We start from the raw sequence: 12,204 nt of genomic DNA, 5'->3' as shown, positions 1-12,204 counted from the left end.
TTCTCCTACTTAGTCCAAGCTTCTTATGAACCTAATATAGATAACAAAATGACATAAAAATTATTTTTTATGAATAAAAACTTTTTTTACATGTAAATGTAATTTGAGTAAAACAAGTAATTCACTGAAACTTTATGTACTTAAGTAAACCATTTCTTAATTAACAAATGTAGGAATACAATTTATATGTAACTAGTGCTAATTGTAACGGAGACCGTTCAGATGTACCAAACGCTCCCCAACTCCCTTTTGGTGCCATATTCACTGTAAGCTTCATTAAAAAAGACACAACTGTGTGCATGTGCAAGATGATCATACCTTCTTGTAGGAGTCCCTTATATCTATCTATGTTCTAAATCCCATCCTGTTTGGATGAAAACCAAGGGAGTTATAGCCATTTAAAGTTTCAGCCAATCAGATTGCAGCACACGTGCAATCGCGTGATTTCATGAAAATTTTTCAATGCCATATTGTAGGATATCCTAATGCATGACTATGTTTTAAATTTCAAACCATTTCGTCAAAAAACAAAGGAGATATAGCCATTTAAAGTTTCAGCCAATCAGATTGCAGCACACGTGCAATCGCGTGATTTCATGAATTTTTTTTTCTGCCATATTGTAGGATATCCTAATGCATGACTATGCTTTAAATTTCAAACCATTTCCTAAAAAAACAAAGGATATATAGCCATTTAAAATTTCAGCCAATCAGATTGCAGCGCACGTGCAATCGCGTGATTTTATGAAAATTTCTCTATATCATATTGTAGGATATTCTAATGCATGACTTTGTTTTAAATTTCAAAGCTTTTCGTCAAAAAACAAAGGAGATATAGCCATTTCAAATTTCAGCCAATCAGATTGCAGCGCACGTGCATGCACGTGTTTTCATGATAATTTCTATATATCATGTTGTAGGATATCCTAATGCATGGCTATGTTCAAAATTTCAAAGGATTTCGTCAAAAAACAAGAAAGATATTGAGACTTTAGTCTTAGCCAATCAGATTGCAGCGCACGTGCATGCGCGTGAGATCTTGCTATTTTGACCATGTCATCTTGTCTATATTACTAATATATCCTTACATTATGAGTTTCAAAGCATTTCATCAAAAATTAAAAAAGTTACGCCTATATCAATTAAATCTGTCATTTCACTGTTGCACGTGCGCGCTCTTGCAAGCACGTGCGCGCAGAATGACCTTTGTTCGGCAAATCTACATAACATGTCTACTGACCCTAAAAACATTTTACCTTAGTCGGATGTGTAGTTTACAAGATCACTCGCGGACAAAATTTTCCCAGGAAGAAAAATAATAATAATAATAAGAAACAGAGTAAAAACAATATGTTCCCCAACTTCGTTTGGGGAACATAATACTGTATGTGTACTTATTAAAGAAGACTTGACATGACATATTGTAACAGCTTTTTACAGGGACATCAGTGATGCACTAATTCATAAATACTGATAAGATTTCATAAAAAAATACAACACAAGGTGCGGACCTATATAGCTCCAATTAATGTTGAGGCACACAACTCCATACTGAGTGATTGCTCTATATTTTAAATATTAAACCAATTATGTTTATGTACAATAAGTGTATAGAATGGTAAACAATTTAAAAACAATACCGTAGAAACATATCCATATCCTCCATTTTTTTGGCACACAGCAGCTGATAATCGATGAGCCAAACTCCCTCCATCACTGTAATGTTTGTCTTTTGGGGCTTTAGATCTTAGTGTGTTCTTAAAACTTTCATTGCTGTTACTACTATCAAGCTTGCACAACTTCTCAGGGTCCAGGTTGTTGAATACTGCTAGCAGTGAGTGCTTTAAATTGCCATCAGTGAGATCGACTCCCCAGGGTAAGGTTTTGTGCTTCCTGGTAGGATCCTTAGAAATAAAACACTAAGTCTTGCAATGGCTATGATCTCCAAACTGGTGTACACAACTGACTGTAGTCCTTCCTTAATATAATCCTTGTTCCCCTTTGCCTGCGATAACATGTAACTAAAGCCTTTCATTAGAGCATTTATCGTTTTAACTGATAGTTCTTTATACTTTGGCTTCAGCTTGTAGAGTTGAGAAGAAATATTTCTCTTGACATGATTCTTGTCTGACACTTTCTCCATCGTGGAGCAAACTTCCTGTCTTGCTCTGTTATACGCCGTTGTGTCATCATCCCCTATCAAAGTCGTCACCACAGCTTTTTTCTCCTTAGTGCATTTCAACATCTCTACAACCATGTCTGGCTCCACTGCTTTTGCAGAGGCTCTCCAGTTCTTTCTACATATATGCTGTCTTGGTTGTCTCTTTTGCACCTTTGCCATGTCGCAAATCCTGCATCTTTTGTAACGAGCGGTGTAGGCTATTACTTTTCCTGTTCTCTTACCGATGAGAGAAGCAGCACCTAAATACATGTAAGTTGAAATACAGGTCTTTAAAACTTTTTTTTTTGTTAAATCACCCTTTCCCCCATTATGGACCCCTCTTTGATCCCTCAGAGATCAAGATCATGGTAAATGCCTATATGAATTCAATACATTTGCTTTTTCCGTTCCAGCTCCTTGGGGGTCGTATTTGGATTAAATTTAAATATTTCATACAGAGGAAAGCTAAAAAAAAATTTGAAATTACATGTGATTTGGTTCTCAAGAAGATTTTTAACCTTTTTTTTTTTTAATATTTCTATACTTTATATCCCCTTGAGAGGGGACTTAACTCTACATTAGGGCAAATTTGAAAGTCTTTTACACCTGCAAGGATGGTTTCTGCAAAGTTGGATGTTATTGGGGACCGGTGGTTCTGGATAAGTTGAAAATGTTAAAAGTTTACAAATGGGCAGACACAGACAGGTATATAGATGCCAGACAAAATATGATTTTTCAGCTCAGATAAGCTAAAATATCTTATATACTTTAATAGTAAATACACCAATTCCACACTGTGTGATAAGGGGAATATGAATATGACAATATCACCTATCAATGACCGGTCTGAAAATCTACATATATATCACCTATCAGCTAGACCAGCATACAAAATTCCATATCAAGATAATTAATTTCTTTTTTAAGTTTTAAAGTTAATTACTTCAATTTTATTGAAAATAATATCAATTCATATGCTTCAATTTTAGTCTTTATCCATTTTAAATTGACCTAAAATTGGTTCTTTTTGATTTTTTATAATGCAATATCTTACATGAGACTCTCTTTAACAACTTTGAGTGAACTCAAATATTTATTATTTAAAAAATATGGTAAATAGAAAATTACATTCTTAAGTCCATGTCATAGTTCATGTCAGCCCTCAGGACCCTTATCAACCCTCTTCCCAGATAGCATGACTATGTTGGGCCAACATTTGTTAAAGGTTGTATGGTTGGCGTTGGGGGAATAACGTTGGATCATTGTTGGACCAATGTTACCAAGTCAACCTTCTCGACCATGACGGAATTCCTATGTTGGCCCAATGTTGGAACAACGTAAGCAACTTCCCTTCACATTAGTTTCCGAGGAATGAAGGATCCTGGTGTTGGCCCAGCGTTGGACCAATGTTTATAATACACCCTTAAAGAAAGTGTATTTACTAGTTGGTAGTTAGTATGTTGGCCCAACGTTGGCCCATTGTTAGTAATACACCATTAAAGAAAGTGTCTTATCAAGTTTTTAGTAGTATGTTGGCCCAACGTTGGCACAATGTTTGTAATACATCCTTAAAGAAAGTGCCTTATCAAGTTGGAAGTAGAATGTTTCCCCAAGGTTGGCCCGATGTTTCTAATACACCCTTAAACGAAAATGTCTTATTAAGTTGGTAGTATTATGCTGGCCCAACGTTGGCCCATTATTTGTAATACACTCTTAAAGAAAGTGCCTTATCAAGTTGGTAGTAGTATGTTGGCCCAACGTTGGCACAATGTTTGTAATACACACAAGTGTTATTTTGTTTAGGTGTTTCAAAGATGGGATATTTATACTGGGCCAACGTTGGGCCAATTATCATACTGCCAACTAATTGATGGTGTCAATTTTATAATTAGCTGCTGAGCTTTACGTTGGGACAACGTTGGTACATTCTGAAATAATTAAGAGGACTTTTTATGTCCATGCTTATCACTGGATGACTGCTTTTGTTTAGATATGATATTTTCAACATTTTAATTTTGCACTTAAGTGATCACAGCACCAAAGAGTGTTTTATTCTATTTTTTGAATATTTATTTGTAATAACCCAGATAGCAGAACATCGTTGGCCAAATCTTATGGTTCTATTATCTATGTTGGGTTACCTTGATTGGGCCAACAATGGCCCAACATGGAATATTAATAGCTGGTTATGTATTACGGTGCGCTAATGTTGGGCTAACTGTTGGCATTAGGCCTATATCATAAAACTATTATCATGAGAGAAAATATTTGTTTGGGGATTGGCATCGGCCCTACGTTGGCCCAATATACCATGAATTTGACTAAGCATCATGGGTAGACATCCGCGCCATTTTTAATCTGACACGAGCGAGCGTAATGAGACTGATACCTTGCATATCTGCATCCACTTTGTAAGTATCAATAATATGTTTGCCTCGGCATAGCTGAATTAACGTTTAGTTTTTAAACGATATCATGTACATATCTGTGTAAATCAGACATGGGGAAGTGCAGAAACCAGGTGCTGTTGGGTCAACACAGCACCCAGATAGCATGCTAACATTGGGCCAACGTTGGGCTAATGTAATCGGTTACATCGGGCCAATGTTGGCAAATGACATTGACCCAATTTAAATTTGCTCATCGGCCCAATGTTGACCCGATATGTTGGACCAACGTTGGCTCAATGTAGAGTGTTATTTCTGGAGATATTGGGCCAACATTGGCCCAATGAATGCGACGTTGTTGGCGAAACGTCAACAAGAACATTAGGCCGATGTTGGCAAATGACGTTGGCCCAGTGTCATTTTGCTCCTTGGCCCAATGTTGGCCCGATATATTGGACCAACATTGGGCCAATGTGTATAAACATTTAATTGTTACAAATATTTATATTAACAGATCAGAAATAAATCTACGACTATTCCTACTTGAAAATACAAGCTAGGTAAAATAAATTTAAAATTCTTTTAATTTATCAAATCAAAATAAATTATCAGTGATTAAATTTATTGTTTCTATACAAGAAAAATAAATTAAAGTATAAAATTAAAAAATGTGTTTTGATACAGTTAAAACAATAAATATATATATATAATTTGCCCCTTATTTAGATTGAAATTTGTGTCTAGAAGAATAATTTCCGAAGTCTACCACTTAATTTACTTATATACACTTAAACGTCGAGTACATGATCAAACATTTTGAAAATGTTGAACATGTTGAAGTTAAAACAAAATTTATTCAGTACTACACATAAATTGGGTTCTTTCATTTAAAATTTGTTCAGTGTAACGACAAATTTTCAATACATTTTTTTATATGGGACAACATTGGATCAAACGTTGTGATGATGATGATCAAGCGTAGAAATGTTATGAATAAATGCCTTCATCACGCAAGCTAATCACTTAATCACACCAAGAAACAAAAAAAGACAGTTATTCCTAATTGACAGCTTAAAAATATAGTGATATACTTGTAAAATTAATCGTATGTTTTCTCTTTACTGAGAAAAGTAACAAATGTATTAAGTACCAAATTCTACAATTTTAGTGCTACTGGAGATTCTAAAAAGACATTGAGAACACAATCAAAGAATAGCTAAGGTATGCCAAGGACAGGGATGGGGTAGGAAGAAACGGACAGAGAAGAAAAGAAAAGAAGGGAGAGGAGAGGAGGAGACTTGGGAGAGAGAAGAGTAGACTTAGTAGAGGGACCAGATGGAAAGTGACAGTGCCTAACTTTTTTCTGTAATATAGTGTGACATACCTGTAGTTCTACCCTTTTCCGTGTCTGTTTGTCGGTTACAAACACGATGCAGATGCCAGAAACATTTTTTGTGTAAGTAAACAGAATGCCGGGATTCATTTTAGTATTATTTTAAGAACAGGAGGGCGTTGTTTATTTGTTAGACGTGCTTATTGATACCTGTAATTTACTGAACTTGCGCATAGATTTACATCAGAGAGGGAGTATACAGTCATGTAACCCTACATGTATCGCTTGAAGTGAGCATCAAATAGTTCTTTATTAATGTTTTCTTCATGCACTGAGCAATAAAATTATAGTATGTCATAATTTAATTTTATATTTTGATTTCCTTTTCCTCAGTTTTTTTAATAAATGTAGAGCTACTTACAATGCAATACTTGTTGATGACAGTTCTATGAGATATTGAGAATATGTATCAAACTATTAATCTAGCATATATAGATAGTATTAAAAGGCTTTTACCATTAAACTGTACTACAAAACTGTTATAACCTTATTGTATATATTTGTTTGTCAATTTTGAGGACAAGTGGCCAACCAGTGAAGAGCAAATGAGTTGTCATGATGGAGAGCCAATAAGATACAAACCAACGTTGGCCAAAACATGATGTTTTCCTAATATTGAAAGAATAAGTGGCCCAACAATGGCTCAATGATATCCGTTCGTTGGTCCAACAATAAGCCAACAAGTTGGTCTGATTTAGGGCCGATGAGCAAATTACCGTTGGCCCAACATTAATTGCTTACAATGGCCCAACTGTACAAAAATGACGTTTGCCCAACATTGAAAAAATACATCGGCCCAACATTAATTGTTACATTGGCCCAACAATAAGCCAACACGTTGGTTTGATTAAGGGCCGATGAGCAAATTACCGTTGGCCCTACATTAATTGCTTACAATGGCCCAATTGTACAAAAATGACGTTTGCCCAATATTGAAATAATACATTGGCCCAACATTGGCCCAATATTAACTGTTACATTGGCCCAATAATAAGCCAACAAGTTGGTTTGATTAAGGGCCGATGAGCAAATTACCGATGGCCCAATGTTGAATGCAAACGGTGGCCCAACATAAGGAGCATTGTTGGCCCAACAAAGGTCCAATAACATCCTGCTATCTGGGTTCAGGCTGATATGGGGCCACTCAGACTGATATGATCTATGATATTAACTTAAGTATGTTTTATCCCATGTTTACCCCTTTATTCCGTGGATATAGCTCATGTGCACATATTGTTTTCGTATCCCACAGTTAAGTGCAGTTATGAAGTCACAAAGGTTTTTGCGTTAGTGTGATGAAGCAAACTAAAGTGGAGTCCTAAATAAAAACAGTGTAAAACATTGATTGTGAAATATTAAACATGGGATAAAAAGAATCACCCATGAATTACTACGCCCAGGCTCAGGGATAAACAAGAGGCCCAAGGGCCTTGAATCGCTGTTCTGATAAATTATACAATCTATCCTAAGACCTAAGACGCATCAACTGACAAAGTTTGATGATTCTTAGATAGTTAGGGCTGAAGATATTGAAATGTAACTATAAAATACTATAATTAGGTCATGGTGACCTACTTTTTGATTGAAATTTCTGAGGACACAAGATGCATTAATTGACAAAGATTGATGATTCTAAGCCAATAAGTACTTGAGATATTAAAAAGTGGGTCACAGTGACCTACTTATTAGTCAACATTCTCCGAAAACCCAAGGTGCATAAACTGACAAAGTTTGACAATTCTAAGCCAGTAAGTACCCTAGAATACTTAAATATAGTCACAAGTAGGTCACCGTGACCTATATTTTGATCATCATTCTCCGAGAACCCAAGATGCATCAAATAACAAAATTTGATGATTTTAAACCAATAAGTACCCGAAATACCTAAATATAGCCATAAAATGACAAAAGTAGGTCACTGTGACCTACCTTTTGGTCGACATTTTCCAAAAACCCAAGATGCATCTACTGACAAAGTTTGATGATCATAGGCCTTAAAGTGTCCAAAATATACCTCCAAATCAATTTGAAAACAAAAGCCCGTAAAATTTGAAAAGTAGGTCACTGTGACCTATTTTTGTATTAACATGATGTCAAGTTCTGAGATGCATCAACTTCCAAGATCTGATGATCCTAATCTCTATAGTAAGCAAAATATCAACGTTTTTAATAAGTGAAAATTTTGGTCAACTTTGAAGTGACCTTGAGACCACGCCCTTTGCCCCAGGGTCATGCCTTGAACAATTTTTAATCTTCAACATATCCCGACCCTTTTATATAAGTTTGGGGAAAATCTGCCAGGTGGTTCTGGAGAAGATTTTTTAGCAACCAGTACTATTGGTTTTATTTTCGTGATTATCTCCCCTTCTTTTAGGGTCCCACCCCTAATTTTAGTATAAATGGTAGCCCTTGGGCCAAGGATACCCTGTGACAAATTTGACAATAATTGACCAAGGGGTTCTTGAGTAATGGTCCATATTCTAAAAAGTTAATGCACACCGCACGACGCACACCGCACAAATAGCATTAGCTCTTTGAGCCTTTGGCTCAGAAGAGCTAAAAAAAACACAACTCGTTGGATAAAATTCATATCCAACTACAAATGAGAGATCCTGTATACATTAATCTGCATATAAAATGATTCTCTTGGCCAAGTGAGCTTAATTTCAGTTTGAAATCTCACCTGAAAGACTATTGTGGCATCTCCCTGATCCACGTCTTTGGTATGTTCCATCTGCTGATGCTGTTATTTCATGATAATCTACAAATTTACAAAACATTGTACATGTATGTAAAGCAGTGAATGATGATCACTTAATTACCAGTGGATGTATAAATAATTACCATTTATCTAACTAAAATAATATACAGGTACATGTACATGTTGGCTTTTGAATAATACATGCATTGGTATATTGGATGATGAAAGAGTGTACTCATGACAGAAGGAAATCTTACCAGTTCCTGATTTCGTTGACTTTTCCACTGGTAAAGTAGCTGTTTCTGGGAATTCACCTAAAAAGTAATTCATTTTATATTTTGTGGTGATATTACAACCTAACTGCAGAACTGTAGCTCCCCGAAAAATATATATTGATAGATTGGAGAGGTACAGTTCCACCTATTGAAAAAAATGTATATTCATTGCGCACAAATAAGTGCGCTGTTTTCAATTTATTTCTCCATGCTTTAAAAACTGTCATTTCAAAATATTACTATAAAATATAAACTGTGTGTTCCTTAAATATTTTTAAACTGTTTCCACACTAAACATTCCTTATAACTGTTTTTGATAGCCCTCCTGGTCCTGAAATTGAGATCATTGAAAATTTTGCCTATTTATACTGCCATTTTGGTTTGTAAGATATTGGGTCCAACGCGCTTCGTACAAATGTTATCTACAAAAGTAATTGATAGAGGAGTAAAGATTTTATTCAAATCTAGCTTTTTTGCAACTGAGGTAAGAATTTTGAAGAATTAATCCAGAAATAGCGCACTTTTTTGTGCGCAATAAATATACAGTTTTTTCAATGGGTACTGGCACTGTAGCTCTCAGTGGTCTATACATATTTTTTTTCGGAGAGCTACAGTTCTGCAGCTACATGTAATTACAACCCAGAAGATGTGTTTATGAAACACTCTCTGTCCCCGATTGAAACACAATTCTTGAATGGGATGTAGAATAAAGTGGTATACACTTGCCCTTGACATTGAATAGTTATGAGTTATAGGTTAAAGTTGAAACAGACAGACAGACATTGTGGCCCCACCCTATCCCTGGGGGTCAGGATTTGAACAAACCTGATTTTCTGTGTCGAGTTTGGATAAGAAAATGAATTAAATTGTGAAAAGTTTTCAATGACAACAACCGCAGTCAACAACTAGCTAGTCAATTTTTGATCAGAAAAGCTTACTTTGGCCTTCAGCTAAGTTCAGCTAAATACATTCTTCATCTGTTAAGTAATTACCTTGGGCAGGAGCACCAATGTTGACAGTTTGATCAGGACTGGCTGTTACTGAAATTCCAGTGGATTGATCAGCACACATCAAAAGTGGTGAAACTACAATATGTTTGATAGAGTTAGAATATATAATTTGAAATTGCAAAAAAGACCAATAAAGAAAAGATGAGCAATTCTAATATAATGTTCAAACTGCAGATTTAACTGTGTTCCTAGCATATTTTTTTTGACTAATTCCACAACAAAACATTTCCCAAAACTGTTTTTTATAGCCCTTCTGTGCCTGAAATTTTGTATAAAAACATATTGTTCAGTCAACCTTTTGGGCTTTTTGATATCATCACATAACCATTGACCAACTTGATTTAGATTCTGATGAAAGTTGCAACATGTTCAGTTTGGTAACCAGATATATAAATGATTTGCTACGTATGATAGAAATTGAAGTATCTCTTACAATTCAGTTGACAATTCAACTTCTCTTTGGAGGGCTTTATCAGTTGACTCACAAGCCAACCTCTCAAGTGTAGAGCCAACTTCCTCACATCTCCTCTGTATTGTCTTGGATGCAGGCATTGGAAGATTTAACACTGACAAAACGTTGTTTAGCTGAGTTGGCCCAATTCCAATATGGTACATTGCTGTTAAATAAAAACAACTTTCTTGTGGTATTTGTATTAACTTAAATTTACTTTAATTCCATATATTTCCTCATTGCTTTTTATTATTTAAAAGAGGGAAAATAATACAGGGTACCATCAAGTATTTGTTGAAAGTGAAATTCAAAAACTTGAAGTTTAAAATTCATTTTTTCACCTTGAATTTTAACCTATATATTGTTTTGTGAGAGCAATGCAAAGGATAGGAAATAACCAAAACAATGAGATACTTGGATAATGGATATATAGACTTATAAAATTACATATATTGTACACAAGGTTTTTTGTCACATTAGGCCTACCTGTTGCTAGCTTGGTGTTTACATCAAAAATCTTGGGTCCCGTATTGGTATCTCCTTTCCTACTATGTGTCTTGTCCATCGCCACACGTATAAACTCGGAACATGACCAGCATTTACCTATTAAATGGCCATTAACTCCCGCAGGTAAAACTCCCACCGCGTCCTCCAACAAAACATTTCTTGCGCAAACTGTACATTTCATATTTGTACAGAAAGTATGTAAATCAATAACAAAACGTGATGAGTTCAATGGTTTCAATTTGCCAGAAAAAAAGTTCATTTATATCATCAAATGCATCTTGAGATAGTTTCCCAACATCGGGAGGCTGTAAAGTGCTCTGATAAGAATGGTCAAGGTATAAAGCCTGCCAGCAGCTGGTGTAAAAGAGTCATTTTGCAAAGAAATGGATTTCTGTAAATTACTTATTTGTTTCCTACGATGTTCCGTCATTGACTTCTTGGTGAAACGCCCCGTGCCATCTCAAGTACGAGTCATACTTGAAATTTTTACCGCTTCACCGTTCCCAGTCTTCTGCTAGGAACGTCAATACCGCAAACTGGTCGAGCTGTCATTTATGTCGTAAAATACATTCAGCGATAAAATTGAAATTTATCACTTCCATATAATATGTACTACTAATATGCGTTTCTATAATGTTAATTCTGGATTTAGAAAAATAAAAACTAAAGACTGATACTACCTCACACGAACGACTACATGAGAATGCAAAGCTGCGCGAAAACATGCGCAAAGCGCTAAAACTCGAATTAGACTCGGCCTCGTTAAATGTTTTAAAGATTTAGTACGTGTATCAGAGATTTTTACTTAGTACTGTATCTGCCAAAATTCAAAGTACCAGATCCCAAAATAATTTGGTGTGGGAATTACCCAACATTCTTGGGTAAAGGAAAGTTTAAATTGTTAAAATAATTTTTTTAATACTTCATACATAATAAAACAACTAAACTGAGAATAATATTTCAGTTTCTTGAATTTGTATTGTTTTTATTTGATTTCTTAAGGATCAAGCAAATGAATGGAGCCAGATATGGCATGCTGTATCATCAAGAAAATGGAGACAAGGGTCATGAAATTGGAACACTGCATGCAGACAATGATACAGCAACACAGTCCAGATTACCTTCTACCATCATCAAGAAATCTGACAAATCGCACATCAAGAAAAATCTGTCTTCCTCTCTCTACAGTCTTTCCAAAAGACATAAACAGCTTAACTCTACAGGAGTAATTCCGTACATTGTTAGATGTTTTATGTACACCATTTCCAAACATCAGGGCTGCAAGGAAACTCTGGGAGCTGAGTTGGCAACAGTTGTTC

The 12,204-nt window shown here is 35.4% G+C and overlaps 1 pseudogene; it reads right to left on the bottom strand.

Moving 5' to 3' along the window:
* Positions 1-9: 9 nt before the first annotated feature.
* Positions 10-11,169, bottom strand: LOC134255123 (uncharacterized; annotated as a pseudogene).
* Between the last annotated feature and the right edge of the window lie 1,035 nt (positions 11,170-12,204).

This window comes from Saccostrea cucullata, unplaced genomic scaffold, assembly GCF_032062105.1.
Source record: "Saccostrea cucullata isolate Sc308-1 unplaced genomic scaffold, CSIRO_AGI_Scuc_v1 ctg16712, whole genome shotgun sequence".
Lineage (NCBI taxonomy): Eukaryota > Metazoa > Mollusca > Bivalvia > Ostreida > Ostreidae > Saccostrea > Saccostrea cuccullata.
The sequence above is the reverse complement of the archived record's forward strand: the minus strand, read 5'-3'. Positions and strand labels throughout refer to the sequence as shown.